The sequence below is a fragment of the Lithobates pipiens genome, unplaced genomic scaffold (assembly GCF_037356315.1).
Source record: "Lithobates pipiens isolate NorthernLeopardFrog02 unplaced genomic scaffold, aLitPip1_a1.2 Scaffold_8, whole genome shotgun sequence".
Taxonomy (NCBI): Eukaryota; Metazoa; Chordata; class Amphibia; order Anura; family Ranidae; genus Lithobates; species Lithobates pipiens.
The window spans coordinates 641,306,316-641,332,170 of record NW_027507903.1 but is presented as its reverse complement, the minus strand read 5'-3'; the positions used below and the strand labels follow the sequence as shown (position 1 = coordinate 641,332,170).

General features: G+C 45.4%; 1 protein-coding gene and 1 long non-coding RNA gene across 2 annotated transcripts in view; one reads left to right on the top strand and one right to left on the bottom strand.

Moving 5' to 3' along the window:
• Positions 1-25,855, bottom strand: part of LOC143961602 (uncharacterized) — a 100,596-nt gene that overhangs the window by 65,817 nt on the left and 8,924 nt on the right. The window lies entirely within an intron of this gene.
• The window catches only part of LOC143961601 (beta-1,3-galactosyltransferase 5-like), a 108,876-nt gene continuing 84,081 nt past the window's right edge, over positions 1,061-25,855 (top strand). Inside the window, exon 1 of the mRNA XM_077470916.1 lies at positions 1,061-1,476. The gene's annotated coding sequence lies outside the window, so the exon portion shown is untranslated. The remainder of the gene's footprint in view (positions 1,477-25,855) is intronic.

Here is a 25,855-nt window from a genome sequence, read left to right as displayed (position 1 = left end):
GTTATTTTCTACAACAAATTCACATTGCTAGGATATTCATTCATTATTCAGCATAGCTAATCGCGTATTTCATGCTCAGGATAACTCCCTCCAATCTTAATAACCATATAGACTTAAGGTGGAGTTGTTACTGTGTTCTTTGTTTTGTATTTCTATGTACCTGCTTACATGCAGCGATGTTTGTGGAGTCATTTATTGTAATTTTGCATGAAAACCTTTAATAAAATCTTTATGTAGCAAAAAAAAAAAAAAGGAATATAAAAGATAAAAAGGAAAAAATAACACAATAAGGGAGCCCCCAAAGCCCCCAAAGGAATATAAAAGATAGCCAATGTAAGATTAGAAAAAAAAAACATAAGCAAAAAGAATGCATAATAGCACAATATGCAACCTTAATATAAATTATTGGATTTTGCATGAATCTATAATAAGCCCTTGTACACACGGTCGGACATTCCGACAACAAAATCCGTCGGATTTTGTCAGACGGATTTTGTCTGAAACTTGTGTTGCATACACACGGTCGGACAGAGTTGTCGGAAAATCCAATCGTACGTAACGTGATGACGTTATTTTGTTACGACGGGACTACGTTCAGGCTAGTAGCCAATAGCGTTGGTCTAGGAATTTGATCTGAGCATGCGTGGCACTTTGTCCGATCGGGAATTCTCTACACACAATCAGACAAAGTCCGATCGGATCATGTTGTCGGAAAGTTTTATAGCCCAACAGTCCGATGGAGCCCACACACACAGTCGGGTTATCCGACAACACGATCCGATCGGACATTTTCCGTCGGAATGTCCGACCGTGTGTACAAGGGCTAAGACTATAATACTTGTCAGCATGACAAATAATATGCAAAACAAAAAAAAAAAAATCCCTTTTTCTCACCATGAGAATTGATTTCTAGGTAAGAGATCACAGTGTCTGTGATTATGCCTCACCCCCCCAGGGTGATCAGCATTGTGTGATAGACTCATTGACTCATGATCGCTAACAGGCAAAGTCACCACCTAGAGTCATAAAGACAGGATTGGACCCTTTTGCACCTTTTGAGTCGTTTGGTATAGGTTCTTGATAATTGCAAGCTCTTGGAACCCGTTCACAAGGTCACATGTCCCGGGCAAAGCTCAGGATATAAAGGCTGCTGCAAACACTCCTAGCAGACTGGTATCTAGATTTATAGGTAAACAGAAGTACTCTCTGTTTCTTGGGTAACTCCGCAGTGTGCCCGTTAGTCTCCTGTGTGACTCCAGAGAACTTCCGAAATGATGTAGAAAATTTAGAGAGATTCTTCTGCTGAGTTATACGACGTCAATTCTCGGTTTATGTTTCAGCCTGCCTGAGCTGATAAAGAAAAAGGAAATAACTTGGGCACTTGCCAAAAGCTATACGGGATCTGTCGACACTTGTAGTCTCCTCTACGTCTTCTCACCGCATATCGGGGACAAGGACAACGCTTCTTGGAACGAGGTAATGGACCGACTTCTAAGGGAGATAGCTGGGGTTTTATATCACAATATTGGGGGTACATTCATTTTTAGCACAGGCCTTCTCTGTGGAGGGGGGGAGGGGTCACCTCTGAAAATAAGTAAAAGTAAGATAAAGTTAGGGGGCTAAGGTAATGGTTAAGGTAAAGGTAAGCAAGCTTAACCCCCTAATGCCCCATGCACAGGGTCGGATTTTCCGACGGAAAATGTTTAGATCTCTTTGTTGGAAATTCCGATCACATGTAGCCTCCATCGGACATTTTCCATCGGAATTTCCGTCACACAAAATTTGAGATGTGGAGCTGAAATTTTCTGACAACTAAATCCCTTGTCGGAAATTCCGATTGTGTGTACACAATTTAACTTCACCTTAACCTCTACCTTAGTCTCCCAACTTTATCTTATCCATTACTTTAGCCCTGTTACATTTTAATCTTTACCTTTTTATATTACCATTTTTATTTATTTTAACCTTTAGCTTACTCCTTAACTTTACCTTAACTTTTACCTTAGCCCATAGGTGTGTGCAGCCTATTGCATTAGGGTTTGCACCCCAAAGCTTAAACACATATGCACAGTAGAGCAGAGGACGGTGTCAGTAGAGCAGAGGACGGTGTCAGTAGAGCAGAGGACGGTGTCTGTAGAGCAGTGTACGGTGTCAGTAGAGCAGAGGACGGTGTCAGTAGAGCAGAGGATGGTGTCAGTAGGGCAGTGGACGGTGTCAGTAGAGCAGGGGACGGTGTCAGTAGAGCAGGGGACGGTGTCAGTAGAGCAGGGGACGGTGTCAGTAGAGCAGAGGACGGTGTCAGTAGAGCACTGGACAGTGCCAGTAGAGCAGTGGACGGTGTCAGTAGGGCAGGGGACGGTGTCAGTAGAGCAGGGGATGGTGTCAGTAGAGCAGGGGACGGTGTCAGTAGAGCAGGGGACGGTGTCAGTAGAGCAGTGGACGGTGTCAGTAGAGCAGTGGACGGTGTCAGTAGGGCAGTGGACAGTGTCAGTAGAGCAGTGGACGGTGTCAGTAGGGCAGTGGACGGTGTCAGTAGAGCAGTGGACGGTGTCAGTAGAGCAGTGGATGGTGTCAGTAGAGCAGTGGGCGGTGTCAGTAGAGCAGTGGGCGGTGTCAGTAGAGCAGTGGACGGTGTCAGTAGAGCAGTGGATGGTGTCAGTAGAGCAGTGGGTGGTGTCAGTAGAGCAGTGGATGGTGTCAGTAGAGCAGAGGACTGTGTCAGTAGAGCAGTGGATGGTGTCAGTAGAGCAGTGGACGGTGTCAGTAGAACAGTGGACGGTGTCAGTAGGGCAGTGGACGGTGTCAGTAGGGCAGTGGACGGTGTCAGTAGAGCAGAGGACGGTGTCAGTAGAGCAGAGGACGGTGTCAGTAGAGCAGTGTACGGTGTCAGTAGAGCAGAGGACGGTGTCAGTAGAGCAGAGGATGGTGTCAGTAGGGCAGTGGACGGTGTCAGTAGAGCAGGGGACGGTGTCAGTAGAGCAGGGGACGGTGTCAGTAGAGCAGAGGACGGTGTCAGTAGAGCACTGGACAGTGTCAGTAGAGCAGTGGACGGTGTCAGTAGGGCAGGGGACGGTGTCAGTAGAGCAGGGGATGGTGTCAGTAGAGCAGTGGACGGTGTCAGCAGAGCAGTGGACGGTGTCAGTAGAGCAGTGGACGGTGTCAGTAGGGCAGTGGACAGTGTCAGTAGAGCAGTGGACGGTGTCAGTAGAGCAGTGGACGGTGTCAGTAGAGCAGTGGACGGTGTCAGTAGAGCAGTGGACAGTGTCAGTAGGGCAGTGGACGGTGTCAGTAGGGCAGTGGACGGTGTCAGTAGAGCAGTGGACGGTGTCAGTAGAGCAGTGGATGGTGTCAGTAGAGCAGTGGGCGGTGTCAGTAGAGCAGTGGATGGTGTCAGTAGAGCAGAGGACGGTGTCAGTAGAGCAGTGGATGATGTCAGTAGAGCAGTGGGCGGTGTCAGTAGAGCAGTGGACGGAGTCAGTAGGACAGTGGACGGTGTCAGTAGAGCAGTGGATGGTGTCAGTAGAGCAGTGGATGGTGTCAGTAGAGCAGTGGATGGTGTCAGTAGAGCAGTGGATGGTGTCAGTAGAGCAGAGGACGGTGTCAGTAGAGCAGTGGACGGAGTCAGTAGGACAGTGGACGGTGTCAGTAGAGCAGTGGATGTTGCCAGTAGGGATGAGAATGGTGTCAGTAGTTTTCGTTTTTATTGTTTTTATTATGTTATTATTTTTTACAATTATATATTTTTTAATAGATTTAATAGATTTTTTTACAATATTATTATTATTATTATTATTTTACAATTTGTTAGAAGCCCAAGTGAGGGGCTCTGGTGAAATAGCAAAGAAAGAGACAGAGACTCACTAGTCCCTATCTCAGTAGCCTCCACAGGGTAAAGACTAGGGATGGGCTTTATGTTCGAGTCGAACATTGGCTGTTCACCAGTTCGCCAAACAGCGAACAATTTGGGGTGTTCGCGTCAATTGCGAATGCTACGGAACACCCTTTAAAAGTCTATGGGAGAAATCAAAAGTGCTCATTTTAAAGGCTTATATGCATGGTATTGTCATAAAAGTGTTTGGGGAACCGGGTCCTGCTCCAGGGGACACGTATCAATGCAAAATAATGTTTTAAAAATGGCAGTTTTTCCGGGAGCAGTGATTTTAATAATGCTTAAAGTGAAACAATAAAAGTGTAATATTCCTTTAAATTTCGTACCTGGGGGTTGTTTATAGTATGCCTGTAAAGGGGCGCATGTTTCCCGTGTTTAGAACAATCTGACAGCAAAATTACATTTCTAAAGGAAAAAAGGTAATTTAAAACTACTCATGGCTATAATGAATTGTTGGTCCAACAATACAGATAAAAGTTCATTGATAAGAACTGCATGGAACTTCCCCACAGGGGAACCCTGAACCAAAATGTAAAAAAAAAATGCATGGGGGGGTCCCCTAAATTCCATACCAGGCCCTTTGGATCTGATATGGATATTAAAGGGAACCCCGTGCCAAAATTAAAAATAAAAAATGGCGTGGGATCCCCCCAAAAATCCATACCAGATCCTTATCCGAGCATGCAACCTGGCAGGCCGCAGGAAAAGGGGGGGACAAGAGAGTGCCCCCCCTCCTGAACCGTACCAGGCCACATGCCCTCAACACTGGGAGGGTGCTTTGGGGTAGCGGCCCCCCCAAAGCACCTTGTCCCCATGTTGATGGGAAGAAGGGCCTCATTCCCAGAACCCTTGACCGGTGGTTGTGGGGGTCTGCAGGCAGGGGGCTTATTGGAATCTGGAATCCCCCTTTAACAAGGGGACCCCCAGATCATGGCCTCCCTGTGTGAATTTGTAATGGGGTACAAATGTACCCCTACCATTTCACAAAAAAGTGTCAAAAGGGTTAAACACAAGAGACGGTTTTTGACAAGTCCATTTTTAATCTCTTCTTCTTTATGCTTCTTCCATCTTCTTTCTTCTGGTCTTCCTTCAATGTCCTTCTTCTTCCTCCATCTTATTCTTCTTCATCTTCTTCTCCATCTTCTTCGCCTTCTTCTTCTCCATCTTTTTCCTCCACTCTTCTCGTCCCGCATCTTGCTCCGGCTTCTTCTCCGCTGCATCCACACAATCCGCCTCTGTGGGAGTCTTTCACCGTGTGACGCTTCTGTTCTTCTGACACTTGTTATATAACGGAGGGCGGGGTCACCCAGTGATGATGCCTTGGATGGCCTCCGGTCCATCATCCCATATGCCTATCCAGTACATCTGTCAGGAAACTCTCCAAGATTGCCACCTGCCTATGCGGCCAGGGAGGAGAAGCCCTGGGTCTTCTACTGAAGAAGCTGGCGCAAAGAGCAGCAGCCCAGATCCTCTGCCTCCTTATGGTAAGGCCTCTGATCGCCACTGGCGGGGGGGGGGTGTTGGCGATGCGAGTGAGGGGGGCAGGTTTGTTTCCCGCCCCCCCCCCCCAAATATTGAGTGCCAACCATCACTGATCTTTACCTTTATATTTACTTTAAGGTAAAGTCTCATAAAAAAAAAAAATACCAAACTTGTTATAATTACCTCCTCAGTGCGGTTGGGTTTGCACTGAGCAGCCCTGATCCTCCTCTTCTTGGATCCCTCTTTGCTGCCCCTGGTCCCTTCCCCCCTTTTGAGTGCCATCAAAGCCAGCAGCCGAGCCGAGCTGTGGCAGAACAGAGATGGGGTGATAAAAATAAGTTGTACAGGGATCGAATCCGGAAGGTGGGAATAGACCAGCTAGATCACCCTTTGGTATAGGGGGGTCCGGATAAGTCAGCAAGAACTACCAGAATTCGCTGGGTGAAGGGCTGGTAGTAGAGCTGCACGATTAATCATTAAGAATCAAAATTGCGATCTTTTTCCCTTCCCGATCTTCAAAACAGCATGTCACGATTCTTTCTAACTAGTGCAGAGAGTTCTCACAGCTGTAAAAAAAGAATCCAGGCAGCCTGCCAAGTTTAATCACAACATAAGTAGAAACAAAAGTATCTCTTCTTTTATCAAAGGAAAGAACTCCTGAGTGTAGATGAAGGAAGTTTAACCATTCAAAGACCAAACCTTTTCTGACATTTGTTGCTTACAAGTAAAAATTACTAGAAAATTACTTGGAGCACCCAAACATAATATATATATTTTTTAGCAGAGACCCTAGAGAATAAAATTGTGTTTTTTGGGGGGATAATGTGAAAGAAGATGTTACACCACGAGAATCGTGATCTTTATTCTAAGCAAAAAAAAATCGTGATTCTCATTTTAGCCATAATCGTGCAGCTCTAGTTGGTAGGCTTAAAAAATAAATGTAGCCTGCTGTTTACTTCCTCTTTAAGATCGATCAATCAACTTGGGTCAGATTTTTCATGCTGTTATTATCATAATCACTGCGTGTTCTCCTGGCCGCAATGGCTCATGTGTCATCTGAGGTCAGTCACTTCACAGGGTATATGATCAGGTGTACAATCACGCTAACCCGCTCCTGGACCTTCCCCCTGCTCAGATATACTGTGGCAGGGCGGCCCTCCTGCGTGATTTCCTGCACGCGGTCTGGAGCGCACGCCAGCGACCCGCTCCCGCTGTGATTGGATACAGCAGAAGCCGATCAACGGGTCAGGCAGATGTGATGTTCATTCTTAGGAGAGGCAGAATGGTGGTCTGCCTATCAGTGGTGACTGGTGGGTTCTTCTTTTGGGGGGGGGCGGCAAACAACCACCCCCCGGTGGCGCGGCACAGCACTGAAACAGCACCCCCCCCATGCGGGAGGTCCGGCACTTACCCGCTCATGTGGCGGGGCTATGGTGTCCTCTCCTGAAGTGGCTGCGGTGGCTCCGGTGTCCGCTCCTCCAGCTTCCTCCGCCGTGTGTCTCCTCTTCCACCAAAGGGCTAGGCATCCAATAGGACCGCCTGATGCTTTGGCCAATTCGGGAAACAGGTCTCACAGACCTGCCTCCTGATTGGCGGAAAGAAACTTTAGTGTGATAATAATGAAAATTCATTCTCTATGGTCCCACAACTGGGTGGCCTCCAAACGCAATGCTCTGCGCTCCAAGGCCACCATTTTTTTGAAGCCTATTAGAGCCTCTGGCTTTTATCTGGTGCATCAAAAAAAAAAAACACCCCCCGCATTGGAATCCATGGTCTGGGGCCACTGATCTGTAGATCAAGGGGTCGGAGACATGGATAGGGGAGGCGGCGCCCAAGCGCCCTCTATGGATGGGCCGCCACTGATCCTATGTAAACAAGGTAGGCCGCTGTTCTATGAGGGAGGAAGATGGAGATCCTGTGTTTCTGCTAAGCAAGAACACGGATCTCTGTCTTCCCCAGTCAAAGCATCCCCCCCCCACACAGTTAGCAAGCACCCCCTAGAGAGTAGAGACACATTTAACCCTTTGATCGCCCCTGATGTTAACCCCTTCCCTGCCAGTGCCATTAGTACAGTGACGGTGCATATTTTTTTTTAGCACTGATCACTGTATTGGTGTCAGTGGTCCCCAAAAAGTGTCACTTAGCGACAAATTTGTCCACCGCTAAGTCCCGCTAAAAATCACTGATCGTCCCCATTACTAGTAAAAAAATAAAAAATAAAAAACTCCATAAATATATCTTATAGTTTGTAGATGCGATAAATTTTGAGAAAACCAATCAATATACGCTTGGGATTTTTTTTTAACCAAAAAATATGTAGCAGAATATATATTGGCCTAAATTGATGAAGAAATTCGATTTTTTTTGTTTTGATTTTGTTATTGGATATGTTTTATAGCAGAAAGTAAAAAATATTGTTTATTTTTTAAAATTGACGGTCTTTTTGTTACATAGTTACATAGTAGGTGAGGTTAAAAAAGGACACAAGTCCATCAAGTCCAACCTATGTGTGTGATTATATGTCAGTATTACACTGTATGTTGTGGTCATTCAGGTGCTTATCCAATCGTTTCTTGAAACTATTAATGCTCCCCACTGAGACCACCACCTGTGGAAGGGAATTCCACATCCTTGCCGCTCTTACAGTGAAGAACCCTCTACGTAGTTTAAGATTAAACCTCTTTTTTTCTAATTTTAATGAGTGGCCACAAGTCTTGTTAAACTCCCTTCCGTGAAAAAGTTTTATCCCTATTGTGGGGTCACCAGTACGGTATTTGTATATTGAAATCATATCCCCTCTCAAACGTCTCTTCTCCAGAGAGAATAAGTTCAGTGCTCGCAACCTTTCCTCATAACTAATATCCTCCAGACCCTTTATCAGCTTTGTTGCCCCTTCTTTGTACTTACTCCATTTCCAGTACATCCTTCCTGAGGACTGGTGCCCAGAACTGGACAGTATACTCCAGGTGCGGCCGGACCAGAGTCTTGTAGAGTGGGAGAATTATTGTTTTATCTCTGGAGTTGATCCCCCTTTTAATGCCAATATTCTGTTTGCTTTGTTAGCAGCAGCTTGGCATTGCTGAGCCTTTCATCTACTAGGACCCCCAGGTCCTTTTCCATCCTAGATTCCCCCTCAGAGGTTCTCCCCCCAGTGTATAGATTGCATTCATATTTTTACCACCCAAATGCATTATTTTACATTTTTCTACATTGAACCTCATTTGCCGTGTAGTTGCCCCTCCCCCCCATTAATTTGTTCAGATCTTCTTGCAAGGTTTCCACATCCTGCGGAGAAGTTATTGCCCTGCTTAGCTTAGTATCATCCTCAAATACAGAGATTGAAATGTTTATCCCATCCTCCAGGTCGTTTATGAATAAATTACATAGGATTGCTCCCAGCACAGAACCCTGGGGGACCCCACTACCCACCCCTGACCATTCCGAGTACTCCCCATTTATCACCACCCTCTGAACTCGGCCTTGTAGCCAGTTTTCAATCCATGTACACACCCTATGGTCCATGCCAACAGACCTTATTTTGTACAGTAAACATTTATAGGGAACTGTGTCAAATGCTTTTGCAAAATCCAGATACACCACGTCTACGGGCCTTCCTTTATCTATATGGCAGCTCACCTCCTCATAGAAGGTTAATAGATTGGTTTGGCAAGAATGATTCTTCATGAATCCATGCTGATTACTGCTAATGATACCGGTTTCATTACTAAAATCTTGTATATATCATCCCTTATCATCCCCTCCAAGAGTTTACATACCATGTGATTGGAGCAGAGATCAGTGTACACTAAATGAAAGCCCAACCCCCCCACAGTTAGTAACACACCCCTAGGAACACTTAACCCCTACACTGCCACCCACTGGTTAACCCTTTCACTGCCAGTGTCATTTACACAGGAATCACTGCATTTATATAGCAGTGATTGCTGTATGAATGACAATGGTCCCAAAAATGTGTCAAAAATGTCCGATGGGTCCCCAACAATGTCGCAGTCACAATAAAAATCGCTGATCGCCGCCATTACTAGTAAAAAAAAAAAATAATAAAAAATTATTAATAAAAATGCTATAAAACTATCCCTATTTTGTAAACGCTATAACTTTTGCGCAAACCAATCAATAATCGCTTATTGCGATTTTTTTTACCAAAAATATGTAGAAGAATACGTATCGGCCTAAATTGAGGGAAAAAAATGTTTTTTTATATATTTTTGAGGGATATTTATTATAACAAAAAGTAAAAAATAATGCGTTTTTTTTTTCAAAATTGTCGCTCTATTTTTGTTTATAGCGCAAAAAATAAAAACCGCAGGGGTGATCAAATACCACCAAAAGAAAGCTCTATTTGTGGGAAAAAAAGGACGTCAATTTTGTTTGGGAGCCACGTCGCACGACCGCGCAATTGTCAGTTAAACCGACGCAGTGCCGAATCGCAAAAAGTGGTCTGGTCTTTGACCAGCAAATTGGTTCGGTCTGAAAGTGGTTAATGTTAAGTTTCCCAAGTCTACACAATTGTCGTGCCACAAACATGAACCTAGTGACATACTACGAGGAATTTAAGCTCTTGAGCGTCACCCTTTGGGCCCTTTCTGCTAATTTCGTGTTTGGTGAGCATTGATGCCGAGCATGCATGGTTATACTTTTGACTTTTGTGTGATGGATTTGTGTACTGGCCATATGAAAATATGACGTCAAACTGTTGTCTGCCAAAAATGTACTAGCCTGTCATCCAACATTTATTGGCCGAAAGTTAGACAGTTGTTAAAAGGAGCGTACTAACGGTCGGATTTTAGGACAACAGTCCGTCAACACACAATCCCCTGCCAACAATCGTATCGTGTGTATGAGGCTTTAGTCAGGTGCTTAGTCAGACCTTCTCACTCCCTGGGGGGGGGGGGGGGGGGGGGGTGTAATAGGCCAGGTAAAGGGATGCTGGTGCTGGGGCAGGAAGGGGTTGAAGGGGAATCGCAGGACTCAATAGGTGACTGGATCCACCAATGGATCAATGCACCAGAAATGAGTGACTTATCATACAAAGATATGAATGGGTCCAAAAGGCTGAAAGGATATCACCACTCCCAAAACAATCGATTCACGGACAAAATAAACTGTATACCAAATTAGACATGTACACTTTGTTTCATTCCAATTTTTTTTTCTATTCTGTTCTATTGTTTTTCTATGCTATTGTTTTGTATTATTTTCTAATCTTTTCTATTCTAATTTGATTTCATTCTATACGAAATTCGAATTTCGGGAGATGGCTTCCGAGATTCGAATTTCATATAGAATTATTTTCAATTTGAATAGAAAAGATTAGAATAGAAAAGAAAAGAATAGCATAGACAAACAATAGAACAGAATAAAATAAAATATAATATATATCATATTTTATTCTATTCTATTGTTTTTCTAGTCTATTCTTTTCTATTATTTTGTATTTTCTATTCTATTCTAATCTTTTCTATTCGAATTCTAATTCATTCTATACGAAATTCGGAAAATGTGTGTGTGTGTGTGTGTGTGTGTGTGTGTGTGTTTGTGTATGTATATATATATATATATATATATATATATATATATATATAATTAAATATAATGAAATCAAATTTGAATAGAAAAGAACAACAATAGAACAGAAAAAAAAATATTATATATATATAAAACCATCTTCCGAAATTTGAAGTTGGTACAGAATGAATCTGAATAGAAAAAATTAGTATAGAATATATTATATTTTTTTCTATTCTGTTCTGTTGTTTTTCTATGTTATTCTTTTATAGTTTCAAGAAACTATTTTTCTCTGAACTTTTCAATTCAAATTTGATTTCATTCTATACGAATTTCGATTTTCGGAAAATGGTTATATATAGTTAACTTTTTCAAATTTTTCGAATGCGTTTTTTTTTTTATCGTTTCTTTCAAATTTAAAAGATTTTTTTTCAAATGCACTAGAATGTTTTCGAATGCGGTCGATTTTTTTTTTTTTAAACTTGTTTCGAATTTGTTTGAAGTTTTTCAAATTCGGTCTAATTTTTTTGAAGACGAAACAAATCCCGAAAACGAATGTAACAAATAAAATTAATTTAACTAAAGGAATTTAGTTAAATAGTGAATTGAAATGAAACTAAACAAATTTTTTTCATCCTGCACATGTCTATTAACCAAATATTAGAGAAAGCCATTACTACAGAGAATACAAACTTTTATAAGAGGAACTCTGGGTCCTCCTCCAAAAATATGGACGCCATCACGCTTGTGTAGAGGTTGCAAAGTTCTGTTCAGTACATACGTGGTGTGCAAACTCGTAAGTCTCTATACTTGTAAAATGTTCACTCGTAAAGTTCTTTTTTATAAGCCTTGTGTATACAACGTATCATAAAGAGCACTGTGAGCCTCTGTAATCAATATAAAAGATCAAAGCAAAGCACGCCCTGCTATTATCCATTGTGCCGGTAAAACGTTGGTTCATATAATTGAAAGCCATTTACACGGAAGTCTTTGTATGGATCGTATCAAGGTGATAAGCTTTGTGAGCCATTGTAATTACTTCTGGTGAATAGGCATTTCTTCTGTATAATAATAAACTCCAAATCATGCAATTGTCATGGATCCAAAATATTCCTCCCAACAATGCCTGGACCCCACCAATCTTTTGTCTTCTGCCTACCTTGACCCATTCCTGGACCTGACTACTCTCTCACGTGCTGCTTGCCATGACTATTGCCTGGTACAACTCCTTCCTGGTCCTGATTACTCTTCTTTTCTGTCGCCTGCCACAACCCCTGCCTGGACCCGACCAATCTTTATCTACTGCCTACCTCGATCCATTCCTGCACCTGACTACTCTCTCGCCTGCTGCTTGCCATGACCATTGACCTGATTACTCTTTTGTCTGCTACCTACTATGACCCCTGCCTGGTAGACATGTGCGATTCGTTTCGTACGAATCTCAAATTCATACGAATTTCCACAAATTCGTACGTTCGGGAGGATCCGAAATACGAATTGCCGTGCGTCCGAATTCTGTACGGAATACGAACTTTTGTTTACGAATTCCGGATTTCAGACAATGACTCAGTGCCCGTTCACACTGCCGCGACTTGTCAGGCAACTTAGTCACCTGACAAGTCGCGCTCCGTTCTGTACTATGGAACCGTTCTAATAGGAGCGACTCAAGTCGCTCCGACTGAACTTTTGTTTACGAATTCCGGATTTCGGACGACGACTCAGTGCCCATTCACACTGCCGCGACTTGTCAGGCAACTTAGTCACCTTACAAGTCGCGCTCCGTTCTGTACTATGGAACCGTTCTAATAGGAGCGACTCAAGTCGCTCCGACTGAACTTTTGTTTACGAATTCCGGATTTCAGACGACGACTCAGTGCCCGTTCACACTACTGCGACTTGTCAGATAGAGTGATCTGACACCAGCACCGTGACATAACACATGTATGAGGTGCCCCAGGAGGATGTAAGTTTTTACGAAACATGTCGGGCTGTTTGTGCAGATATCACCACGCTTAGAATATTCCCTAGCACGGGTGTATATTTGTTCTTAATTTTAACCGTTTTTTTATGCATACTTTTTATTTGTTAGAATCGGACCTATTCGGTCATACCTTTGGTCTGCTGTGTATTTATATTTTTTTATTAATAAAATTGTCGACTGCTTAACGGTACGTTCACGATCGGAGTCCTTCTTTGTTTTCCCCTTCCCCACGCTCATGGCCCGGGAGGCCCGAGTGTTTTGTGTTTCACCACAGGTTTGCGCACTGAAAAACCTTGACATCCGACGATGTCTTCAGGCAACTTACATTGACTTCTATCACAGAAGTCTTCTGCAAGTCATAATAAGCATAATGAGCAATGTTTTTGCCTTTAAATTCATCGTAAAGAACGAACGAATGACAATTCGTATTTCGTACGAAACAGAACGGAATTTCGGACACGAAATACGAAGTACGAATTAATTTGATTACGAATCGAAACGGAACAGAACGGAACAAATTTATTGACGGCGCCCATGTCTACTGCCAGGACCCCACCAATCTTTTGTCTGCTGCCATCCGCGATCCATTCCTGAACCAGACTTTTCTCTCGCATGCAGCTTGCCATGACCATTACCTGCTACAACTCCTGCCTGGACCTGATTACTCTTTTACTCTTACTCTTACTATTACTCTTTTGGCTGTCACCTGTCTAAGGCCATGCTCTGCAACATCGATCCAACTTTACTGAACAGAATCCAACTTGATATGAGTGCGATGTGGATTTCCACAAAAAATTTACAAAAAAAAATTAAAAAAAAGCGTGAGGGTCCCCCCCCCCCCCCCCAAATTCTTACCAGACCCTTATTTGAGCATGCAGGCTCGAAAAGGGGCTTGAAAAGGGGGGAGGACCAGGCCACATGCCCTCAACATAGGGGGTAGGTGCTTTGGAGTAAGGAGGCTTTGTCATTGGGGACAAAGATTTCTTCCCCACAACCCTGGACTGTGGTAGTGGGGTTGTGTGGGCAGGGGGCTCGGAGATCCTGCCCCCTTGTGACATCACAGACCCATCATGCCTGGGTCTGTGACGTCACAAGCGGGTGGGGTCTCCAGGTTTACATCACCACATGGCCACGCCCCATATATATATATATATATATATATATATATATATATATATATATATATATAAACTGTCAGACACAGGAGCTTCAAGGACGGTGGGAGCATTCATCGGGGAGGAGTGCTTTTTTCTTTTTATCGGGTCGGCTGCGGTGGCAGCAGAGGAAGACACTGTAATTGATGTTGGAACTACATCGGGGGACATTATTCATTTTTAATAAAGGACTTGTCAAAACTGACCCATGTTTTTGTTACACTACACTGTCTTTTTTTTTTTGAGTGAATGGGTAGGGGTTTTGTCATTCACATGGGGGGGGGGGGGGTCTAGGATCTGAGGGCCCCCTTAAAGGGGGTTTCCAGATTCCGATAAGCCCTCTGCCCACAGACCCCCACATCCCCAGCCCAGGGTTGTGGGGAAGAGACCCTTGTCCCCATCAACATGGGGATAAGGTGCTTTGAGGTGTGGGGGAGTTCCCCTGCCCCAAAGCACCCCCCATGGTGCTTTTATTTTGGAATGGGGTTCCCCTTAAAATCCTTACCAGACCCCAAGGGTCTGATATTGATTTGGGGGGAGACCCCACGCCGTTTCTTTTTCAATACATTTTGCATTGCTAACATTGCCTCTGAGCACAAGTCGCATGTTACAAGTCACATTAGTTAAGACCCTTGGATGCGACTTCTATTTGCTTATATGGGCTGAAATCGGACAAAAGTCTGACCAAAGTAGTGCAGGAACCTTTTCCAAAGTCAAGCCAGGTAAGATAGCTCTCATAGGGAACCATTGATTTTTTCCGTGTCATGCAACTTGTGCTCTCAAAGTCAGAGCGATTGCGCACCAATGTGAACCGGGCCTAAACCTCAAGTGGGGGCCATCAACCCCTGCCTGGACCTGACTACTCTCACCCCTGTCACCTGCCTTGACCCTTGCCTGGACCTGACTATTTTCTCATCTCCCATTTGCCAAGACCTCTTCCTGTCCTAAACCTGTGAGTAGCTTCTCATTGTGACCACCCAGCCCATCCCCATCATCAGGAGCCCACTTAGACACCATGCTTTAGATGACTCCATGTAACCTTGCCAGGAGGCACCATGGCAGTCACTTGAGTAGGGGTTAGGGTTAGTCACTTAAATATGTTCACAGTCGATCTCATGTGTCACAATTTCCGCCCCTTATGGCGTTCCGCGGACATCCTCAAGTTGAAGTAGTTATATTTGAATGATGCCTGCACCTACAGGCATCATCCCGGTATTGCATTTTTCAGCCGGCGTTTCTGTTTTTAGCGGAATTGATTTGAGTGGCTAAATAGCCACTCCATTACTTCTGAAGGTGGGAGAATGGGTCCCACCCCCCTCTCGCCATCGCTGCTGCTTTTCCCCGGGAAAAAAACTGCCTTAGGGGTGGTGTTTGCAAAAAGCATACTGTAAATGTTGGAGATCAAATGTTGTTAGGAAGTGGATTGGGGGCCTTGATCGAATTAAATATCCAGTTTTGGAGTCCTTGATGTCGTAATACTGCTCCCATATACAGTAGTCCCAGGCCAGTCTGTTGAATGCCTTCTCTGCATCCAGTGATAGGAAAAATCCTTTGTGCTTATTTTTGATCATCCAATGGTGTAGGTTTATAGCCTTGATAGTATTATCCCTTGCTTCTTGCCCTGAGATCAAGCCGACTTGATATTTTCCTATTAGAGATGGTAGGAGAGGTAGTAGGCGATTCGCAAGAGTTTGTGACTGGTGTAACATCTTTCCATTCCTTTGGTGTGACTGTGACGTGTGCTTCAAGTAATGTGTGGAAGGGGTGTGTGGAGAAGATAAGGGAATTAAAGGTCTTGAGAAAAGGATTAGTGAGTATTTCTGTAAATGTTTTAAATTAAGTTGCTGTAAACCCATCCAGGCCAGGGCTTTTTCCAACTTTAAGCTGTTTAATCACTCTTTTAAGCTCGTCTTCCGAGATGGGACTTTCTAATTGATGGGTGTCTTCTTTTTTGCAATGGGTTTAGGGCAGTGTTATTTTCAGAAAGTTTTTAATAAGAGAGATATGAGTGACATTTCCCAAAGGTCTGTCTGATTACTCATTGAGGTTATATAATTTGGAGTAGTAGGCTTCAAATTAGGGCTGCTATGTCTGGTGAATAGGGATGAGCCGAACAACCCCCCTTGCTAACAGGCAAAAAAATGTTTGAACGCGCGAACACCGCTAAAGTCTATGGGACACGAACATGAAAAATAAAAAGTGCTAATTTTAAAGGCTTATATGCAAGTTATTGTCATAAAAAGTGTTTGGGGACCCGGGTCCTGCCCCAGGGGACATGTATCAATGCAAAAAAAAGTTTTAAAAACTGCCATTTTTTCGGGAGCAATGATTTTAATAATGCTTAAAGTGAAACAATAAAAGTGAAGTATTCCTTTAATTTTTGTACCTGGGGGGTGTCTATAGTGTGCCTGTAAAGTGGTGCATTTTTCCCGTGTTTACAACAGTTCCTGCACAAAATGACATTTCTAAAGGAAAAAAAAGTCATTTAAAACTACTTGCAGCTATAATAAATTGTCGGTCCCGGCAAATTAACACTTTTGATTTCTCCCATAGACTTTTAAAGGGTGTTCGGAGGCTTCGAACAGGCAAACACCCAATGTTCGAGTAGAACTTACGTAAGGGGGGTTCAGCAATGGGACAGAAGAGCCGGGGGTACAGTGGTGGGACAGATGAGCAGGGGGGGGGGTTCAGTGTTGGGCCAGATGAGAAGGGGGTTCAGTGGTGGGACAAAAAATCAGGGGGTAGAGCAGTGGGGCAGATGTGAAAGGAGGTGTATTGTTGGGACAGGTGAGCAGGGGGTTACAGTGGTGGGGCAGGAGAGCAGGGGGGGTACAGAGTTGACACAGATATGCAAGAGGTACATTGGTGAGGCAGATGAGAAAGCGGGTTACAGTGGTGGGGCAGATGAGCAGATGAGCAGGGGGGTTTAGTGTTAGGACAGATGAGAAGGTTATTCAGTAGTGAGACAGAAGAGCATGGGGGTATGGAGATGGAACAGATGTGAAGGGAGATACAGTGGTGGTGCAGATGAGAAAAGAGGTACATTGATGGGGCGGATGAGCAGGGGGGTTACGGTGGTGGGGCAGATTTGCAGGAGGTACAGTAGTGGGAGGGATGAGAAGGGGGTTCAGCAGTGGTACAGAAAAGCAGAGGGGTACAGTGATGGGGCAGATGAGCAGGGGGGTTTGGTGTTGGGCCAAATGAGAAGGGGGTTACAGTTGTGGGAAAGATGAGTGGGGGGGTTCAGCGTTGGGGCACTTGAGATGGGGGTTCAGCGGGGGGGGGAAGATGTGAAAGGAGGTGGATTGGTGGGACAGAGGAGCAGGGGTTTACAGTGGTTGGGCAGAAGAGTAGGGGGTACAGAGGTGGGGCAGATGTACAGGGGTGTACAGTGGTGGGGCAGAGGAGAAAGGAGATACATTGGTGGGACAGATAAGCAGGGGGTTACAATGGTGGGGTAGAGGAGCAGGGGGTACAGTAGTGGGGCAGATGTGCAGAGAGGTACAGTGATGGGGCAGAGGAGAAAGGAGGTACATTTGTGGGACAGATGAGCAAGGGGTTACAGTGGTGGGGCAGAGGAGCAGGGTGGTACAGTGGTGGGGCAGATGTGCAGGGAGGTACAGTGGTGGGGCAGATGAGAGGGGGAACATTGGTGGGGCAGATGAGCAAGGGGATACAGTGTTGGAACAGAAGAGCAGTGTGGTACACTGGTGGGGCAGATGTACAGATGTACAGGGGTTTACAGAGGTGGGGCAGATGTACAGATGTACAGGGGTTTACAGAGGTGGGGCAGATGAGCAAGGGGGGACAGTGATCTGAGGTGTGAAGGTGCATAAATTGGGGCTGATCTGAGGGGTGAGATTGCAGGATGTTAATTTCTCACTATTAAAGTAGTTTACAGCATTTACTTTATAAAACATCCTTTTAGTAATTGAGAGTGTGAAGTTGACATTTTTTTTTGTTATAAAATCGACACGCTCAGTTTCTTTGAAAACATTTTTCAGCACACTGTGCTCAAAAGGTTGCCTACCCCTGCATTAGGGTATTATTTCTTACTTTTGTATGAATGCTGAAAAGTTTCCTTTATGCTCATCGATGAATGTCATTTCTTCATTACTACCAGCAATTCCTATGGTCCAATTAGATACAATACGTTTATCATCCTATACCTGCACATGTACAAGCTGTTTATCTATGGGACATTTTAGGACATACAGGCAGCCTGTCATGTCCATTCATTTGTGTGACATCTATATTGGCAGCGCTTTCCAATACAAGTGGCATTGTCAATATATCCACCTGTTTTTGTTCCTCCTGCCAGATGGCATGGGCTCGTCTGAGGCATCTTAATAGGCTCCTGATGGTGGAGATGTTCTGAGAACCTTAGCGGTCACAGTTTTCATTGCTGTAAACTGGCACCAGCTTGTGGCCCTCAGGATTGCTCCAAAAAGGAGTTGACTGTAACAGAAAGGCTACAGTGTGGAAACTTCTCTCAGGGCTGTAGACAAGAGAGTGGTCAGGTCAGGAAGAGGTCTTGGCAGGTGGGAGACAAGAGAGACGTCAAGTCCAGGCAAGAGACAAGGCAGGTGAGAGGGTAGTCTGGTTTAGGCAGGGATTACATTGGTGGCAGCCAAGAGAGTTGTTAGGTCCAGGCAGGGGTTATAGCAGGCAAGAAATAAGTCAGATACAGGCAGAGGTTGTGGCAAGCAGCATGCAAGAGAGTAGTCAGGGCCAGGCATAGGTCTAGCCAGGAGGCAGGCAAAAGATTAGTCAGGTCCAAGCAGGGTCATGAAAAGACAGCAGGTGTGAGAGTAGTTAGATCAAGGCACATTTCAAGGCAGGCCACAGGCAAGAGAGTAGTCAGGTCCAGGCATGGTTCAAGGCAGGTAACAGATAAGAGAGCAGCCAGGCGGGGGGAAAGAAAATGACAGGCAAGGAAACAGGTAAGGGTAGCAGCAGGCAGCAGGCAGCAGGCAAGAAAGTAGTCAGGTCCAGGCAGGCGGTAGGAGAGAGAGTAGTCAGGTCAATCCAGGTCAAAAACAAATAGGCAAAAGACAGGACGGTATTATAGTAGTTTTAGTTCTGGGGTAGCTGACACCAAGACACAGCAACAACCACATCAAAGGCTGGAGCTTAAATACCCTTCTGTTCAGAGGACATGAGTCATTACTAGGAATAATGCAAGTCCTGGAGGTAGTGAAGGACCTAGGAATAATGAAAATCCTGACCTCTTGTAAAACCATGCGGGTTTTTTTGGGGAATCCTGAAAGTCCCAGCAAGAATCCTATGAGAAATCCTGGAAGACCCAGCAAGGATCCTGTGAGGAATTCTGGAAGACCCGACGGGGATCCTTTGGGGAATCCTGGAAGACTGGGTAAGGATCCTGTAAGGAATCCTGGAGGAGTGGGCAGGAATCCTGTGGGGAATCCTGGAAGACCCAGCAGGAATCCTGTGAGGAATCCTGGATGACTCAGCAGGGATCCTGTGAGGAATCCTGGAAGATCCAGCAGGGATCTGGTGGGGAAGACTGGGTAAGGATCCTTTAAAGAATCCTGGAGGATTGGGCAGGGATCATGTGAAGAATCCTAGAAGACCCAGTAGGGATCATGTGGGGAATCCTGGAAGAATGTACAGATATCCTGTGAGGAATCCTGAAAGATCAGTCAGGGGTCCTATGAAGAATCCTGGAAGACCCAGTAGGGATCCTGTGGGAAATCCTGGAAGACTTCACAGAGATCCTGTGAGGAATCCTAGTAAACCTTGCAGAGATCCTATGAAGAATCCTGGAAGACTTGGCAGAGATCCTATATAGAATAGTAGAAGACCCAGCAAGGATCCTGTGAGGAGTCCTAGAAGACTGGTCAGAGAGCCTGTGAGGAATCCTGGAAGACCCAGAAGAGATCCTGCGAAGAATCCTGGAAAACCCAGCAAGGATTCTGTAAGGAGTCCTGGAAGATCGGGCAGGGATCCTGTGAGAAATCCTGGAAGATTCAGCAGGAATCCTGTGAGAAATCCTGCAAGATCCAGCAGGAATCCTGTGAGGAATCCTGGAAGATCCAGCAGGCATCCTGTGAGGAAGCCAGTAAGATCCAGCAGGCATCCTGTGAGGAAGCCCGTAAGATCCAGCAGGCATCCTGTGAGGAAGCCCAGAAGACCCAGCAGAGATCCAGAGAGGAATCATGGAAGACCAGGCAGGGGTCCTACAACGAATGCTGGAAGACACAGCAGTGATCCTGTGGGGAATCCTGGAAGACCTGGCAGAGATCCTACAAAGAATCCTGGAAGACCCGACAGAGATCCTACAAAGAATCCTGGAAGACCCGACAGAGATCCTACAAAGAATCATGGAAGACCCGGCAGTGATCTTACATAGAATCATGGACGACCCAGCAAGGATCCTGTCAGGAGTCCTAGAAGAATAATCAAAGATCCTGTGAGGAATCATGAAAGACCCAGCAGAGATCCTGCAAAGAATCCAGAAAAACCCAACAAGGATCCTGTGAGTAGTCCTAGAAGACCCATCAGAGATCCTGTGAGAAACCCTGGAAGACCTGGAAGGGATCCTGTATTGAATCCCGTAAGACCCAGCAGAGATCCTGCGAGAAACCCTGGAAGACCAGGAAGGGATCCTATATTGAATCCTGTAAGACTCAGCAGAGATCCTGCCAGTACTGGAACAGTGACTTTTCTGTGTCAAATTACTTTGGAAGAACATTTTTAATGGATGCATAGCAAGGGCTTCATACTGTGTCCAATACCTCCCAACTTTCTGAGATGGGAATGAGGAACACCTATTAGCAAAAGTATGCAGGAATAGGACACACTCCCTGGCAGGCCCCCTTAAAGGAGAATTGTACAAAAAAATATTATTATTTTTTTTTTGCCTATTCCCAAGAACGAATAACAATGGATCCCAGGCTCATATTACCCAGGGGGAGATCTACAATCTAGGGAACTGGCAGCAGAGATCAGAAAACTACAGAGCTGATGGCGTGCAGAGAAACGCTAAGCAGACTCCTGGACACTTTAGTAAATAAGGCAGAGAGGTAGCAGCAAAAGGGGTTAAAGACTGAGTTGCACGGGGTCGTGGGTCTTGTTTCCTGCCGCAGGAAGCACAGTGCGGATTGCTGCACTTTTAATCTTTATGGTTTCCTGCAACTGCGTGATATTTTCTGCATTCCTAACTGGACAGTGTGAACCACAACCTGCAGCCTCCTCAATACCAATTCAGAAATTAAAAAGTAGGTCAAAAATATTTTAAAGAAAGAGAGATGTCCAGGCTGCCATTGTCCTCTTGTGCCTCGCAAAGTCCTAAACAAAAAAAATTTGCAAGCCGCGGAGGATCAGCATCACGTGTGGGCAATACCTAGGGTGGTCTGCATGGCAGCAGCATTCATGATGGACTGAACGGGGAGACTTGTTGAAGTTTGACTGTTATGCCACGTACACATGATCGGAATTTCGGCCAGCAAAAGACCGATGAGAGCTTTTCATCGGAAAATGCGACCATGTGTATGCTCCATCGGAATTTAGCTGTCCGAATTTCCGCCAGCAAAAAAATTTATAGCATGTTCCCAATTTTCCTGACGGAAAAACTTTCTATCTGTAAATTCCGATCGTGTATATGCAATTCCGACACGCAAAAACTCACGCATGCCCAGATTCAACTACGAGAAGGAAGCTATTGGCTACTGGCTATTGAACTTCCTTTTTCTAGTCCCGTGGTACGTGTTGTACGTCACCGCGTTCTTGACGGTCGGAATTTGGTGTGACCGTGTGTATGCAAGACAGCTTGAGTGAAATTCCCGTCGGAATTCCGTCGGGAAAACCATCAGAGCTTTTTCCGACCAAAATTCCAATCGTGTGTACGGGGCATTAGACTCCATTTTGGAAACGTTTGAAAATCTCTTTTGCATAATCAAATATCTAACGTGATTTTCTCCTTCTCCTCTTTTTCCTTTTGAGAGATGGTAACCTCCACTTTATCATAATGATCACCATAATGAAACCCCCAACTTATTAACCCGTCAGTCTGGCCAGCCGCCAGACCACCCGAGAGGACTCCATACCTGTGATGGGTCCTAACCTTTTCCAAAACCTCATCTTAAACAGTGTAAATTGTATGACAGCCGTCAAGGACCCTACCGCCACCGCAGCACAAGAGTGACACCTCACCCTTGTGCCTGCCGCCACACCTGCAGAGCCCTGCCAATACCATCCTCCAAACCCAAAGCCCACAGGTCGATCCCGACCGGGTTAAGGTGGACACCATCCCCCCCTCAAATATCTCCACGTATCCACTTCCAACTCCCAATGCCTCACCACAATACCTCCATTATGGGCTACAAACCTCCCCACCTTCTTATTCACCTTGATCCCCATCTTGTTAATCTTCTCCCAAGAACAGGCCCCCCTCCAAGACATGCGGGCCACAATATCGGACCATACAAAGATCATGTCCGGGAAGGCAGTACGAAGCCTAATGAAGTCCCACTGAATGTCCTTAATGATGTTGCGCATATACAATCTCAACGGCCGCAAACCAACCACGGGAACTGTTTAAACTGGTTAATCAATCAATGAATCCGGTGTGCCTAGAACCCCCAGAAAGCGAATCCCAGGATTACTGTGACAAACTGTCGGATTTTTTCATCGATAAAGTCAAAACCATCAGGGAAACAATTTGTCAGAAGAAAACATGCAACCTCAGCCAGCAAAAACATAAAGAGGATGTCCGCACCAACATACCGCAACCGCCAAAATTTTCACTATCCCCAATTACCGTAGACACCGCAAAAAACATCATTAATAAACTGCGTGACAGTACCTCACCTATTGACATCATCCCCACAAAACTACTGAAAGAATGCTCCGACATCGTGGCTCCAACCATAACCCACCTCATAAACCGATCATTCCACGAAGGGATTGTTCCCAGCATCCTCAAACAAGGCATTGTCAAACCTCTACTCAAGAAACCAAACCTGGACCCTCAGGATCCAAACAACCGTAGGCCGATTACAAGCCTCAACACCATTTCTAAGATCATGGAGAAAGCTGTAGTACATCAGCTACAACTTCACCTGGATACTCACAAACTCCTGGACCCGCTGCAATCAGGCTTCCGCCCGGGTCATGGAACAGAAACAGCTCTCCTCAAGATTTGGGATGACGCCCTCGAAGCAGCAGATGACGGAGAGCCGTGTCTCCTCGTACTGCTAGACCTAAGTGCAGCGTTTGATACAGTAGATCACAATACTCTACTCGTCCGCCTCACAGAAGTAGCCGGAGTCCAAGACATAGATCTCCATTGGTTCGCGTCCTTCCTAGGAAATCGGTCACAGACAGTGAAACTAGGAAAATTCCTCTCCGAAACTCGGGCAGTCACCTGCGGAGTCCCTCAAGGCTCTCCATTGTCACCCGTTCTCTTCAACATTTACATTCGCCCACTCCTTCAAATCATCAGATGCTCAGATCTCTGCTTCCACTCTTACGCTGACGACACACAACTTTATTTCCGGATCAATGGAAAAAAAGATCACCAACAACAACTTGAAAACTGCCTCAAATCAATAGAGGACTGGATGACCACCAACTCCCTCCAGCTGAACCAATCAAAGACAGAGCTTCTTATCTTACACCCAAATCATAAGCCCGCAACCAAAACCTCCTGGTCTCCACCAACGTCTTTGGGCAGACTATCTCCCCAAAGACCAAAGCGAAGAGTCTCGGGGTTATTTTAGACGCACAAATGTCAATGGATGCGCAAATAGGATCTGTAGTCAGTCGATCTCACCATCTACTGCGCATGCTTCGCAGACTCATCCCTTTTATCCCAAGGAATGACAAAGCAGTGGTAGTTGGAACAATCATTAATTCAGGACTGGACTACGCAAACTCGCTTTACATAGGATTACCACAATATCAACTTGCGCGATTACAACTGATCCAAAACACGGCGGCAAGGCTGATAACAGGAAAAAAACCCTGGGAATCCATTTCTCCTTCACTGAGGAGCTTACATTGGCTAACCGTAAAAAATCGGATCACGTTCAAGACCCTTTGCCTCACCCACAAATGCGTGCATAGAGAAGCTCCGCAATACCTAATGGAGAAAATAAATCATTACACACCAAACCGCAGTCTTCGATCAGCCAACAAAAACCTCCTCCTCGTGCCCAAAGCCCGGTATAAATCCAAGGGTGATCGGAGATTCGCTGTCCAAGGGCCTCTGCTATGGAATGCTCTACCAATCAACATCCGCCTGGAAGAAAATCACCTGGCTTTTAGGAAAAAACTCAAGACCTTCCTCTTTTAGCAGATGATCAAAGCTCGCCACAGCGCCTAGAGGCGATTCAGTTCGCATTGCGCGCTATATAAGTATTTCATTCATTCATTCATTCATTCATCGGCCGGATGACCAGATCGTTGCCTCCAACATGGAGGACTAGTACGTCCGGTGCCCGATCCAAGCCCACGTAACAATGTACATCTGGCAACACTTTGTGCCACATCATGCCAGGAACACCTATCCACTGAACTCTGCCTTCATCCCTGGACAGTCCGAGTTGCCTGCCATCCGGTCGGACATCCGCCCGTCTAGCACCATTGAACACATAAGAATGTCCCATAACCCAAATGAGACATCCCGACTCTGTAAAGATTTGTAGAATTAACCAGCACCACCCAAATAACATACAGTCAACCTAACTATGGAACATTAACCTCCCCCACCCCCTTTATAGCAGGTGCGGCCGTACATATATCTGATATCTCCGAGACATCCACCTCCCAATCTGCTTGATAACCTCCTCCGGTAAACCCCACCTAGACGCCTCCGTGGCCGCCCCAATCCTAAACGAGTGAGCTATATAATCCCCAGGAGACAAGCCCCCCCTTAGCAAACACTTCCTCAATACCGCCGTAAATTGGAACCTAGAAAGACACAATCCATCCGCATGGATGAACAATGCCCCGCCCCCCCCCGGGCGAACCTCCAAATAAACCCTTAACGCCTCCACAGGGCAAAACCTGGAGTCTGCACCCCAAAATAACTCCACCTGTACCCCTCTACCCTGTTGATCTGTCTTCGACCTCCTAATCCAAATAACCACGGAAGAAGGGGCCCAAAAAATATCCCCACTCCTCAAACCCCCCGGCGCTTTTTTGGAAGGTGACACCAATTCACCTATCCGGAACGCCCCAAAAAATGCCAACAAGAAGGCAGCTCGGAAAAGTTTTTGTTCAAAAACTATAGAACACACCTTCTCAACGTTGCATAACAAAATTCCCAAAACTTCAAAAGAAATCGGGCGCCGAGAGTCCCTTCTCTCTGCACCCCTTCTAAAACCTCTCAACGCCTTCCTGACTAAGAAATTCTTAGTCACATCCACTAACCCTTTACATTAAAACCAAAAGGCCAAAGCCAACATTTTTTTGCTGACTGCCAACCCAGACACCCGGTCGCATAATTGTAACAAATAAAACCCAATACCCACGTCAATAGTCCCTCAGGGCCTTCTGACCCTCCTACCTCACCCAACCAGTCCGACCATTCCCTCCACACTTTCTGATAAGCCGCTCGAGTACCCTCACTCAGCGACTGTTGAATCAATCCCCCGATGAGTCCAACGCAATCTTCCACAACTCCCACAGGATTCTTCGCAAGATCTCTGCTGGGTCTTCCAGGATTCTTCACAGGCTCTCTGGCCAGTCTTCTAGGACTCCTCACAGGATCCTTGCTAGGTCTTCTAGTATTCTATATAGGATCTCTACCGAGTCTTCCAGGATTCTTCATAGGATCTCTTCAAGGTCTTCTAG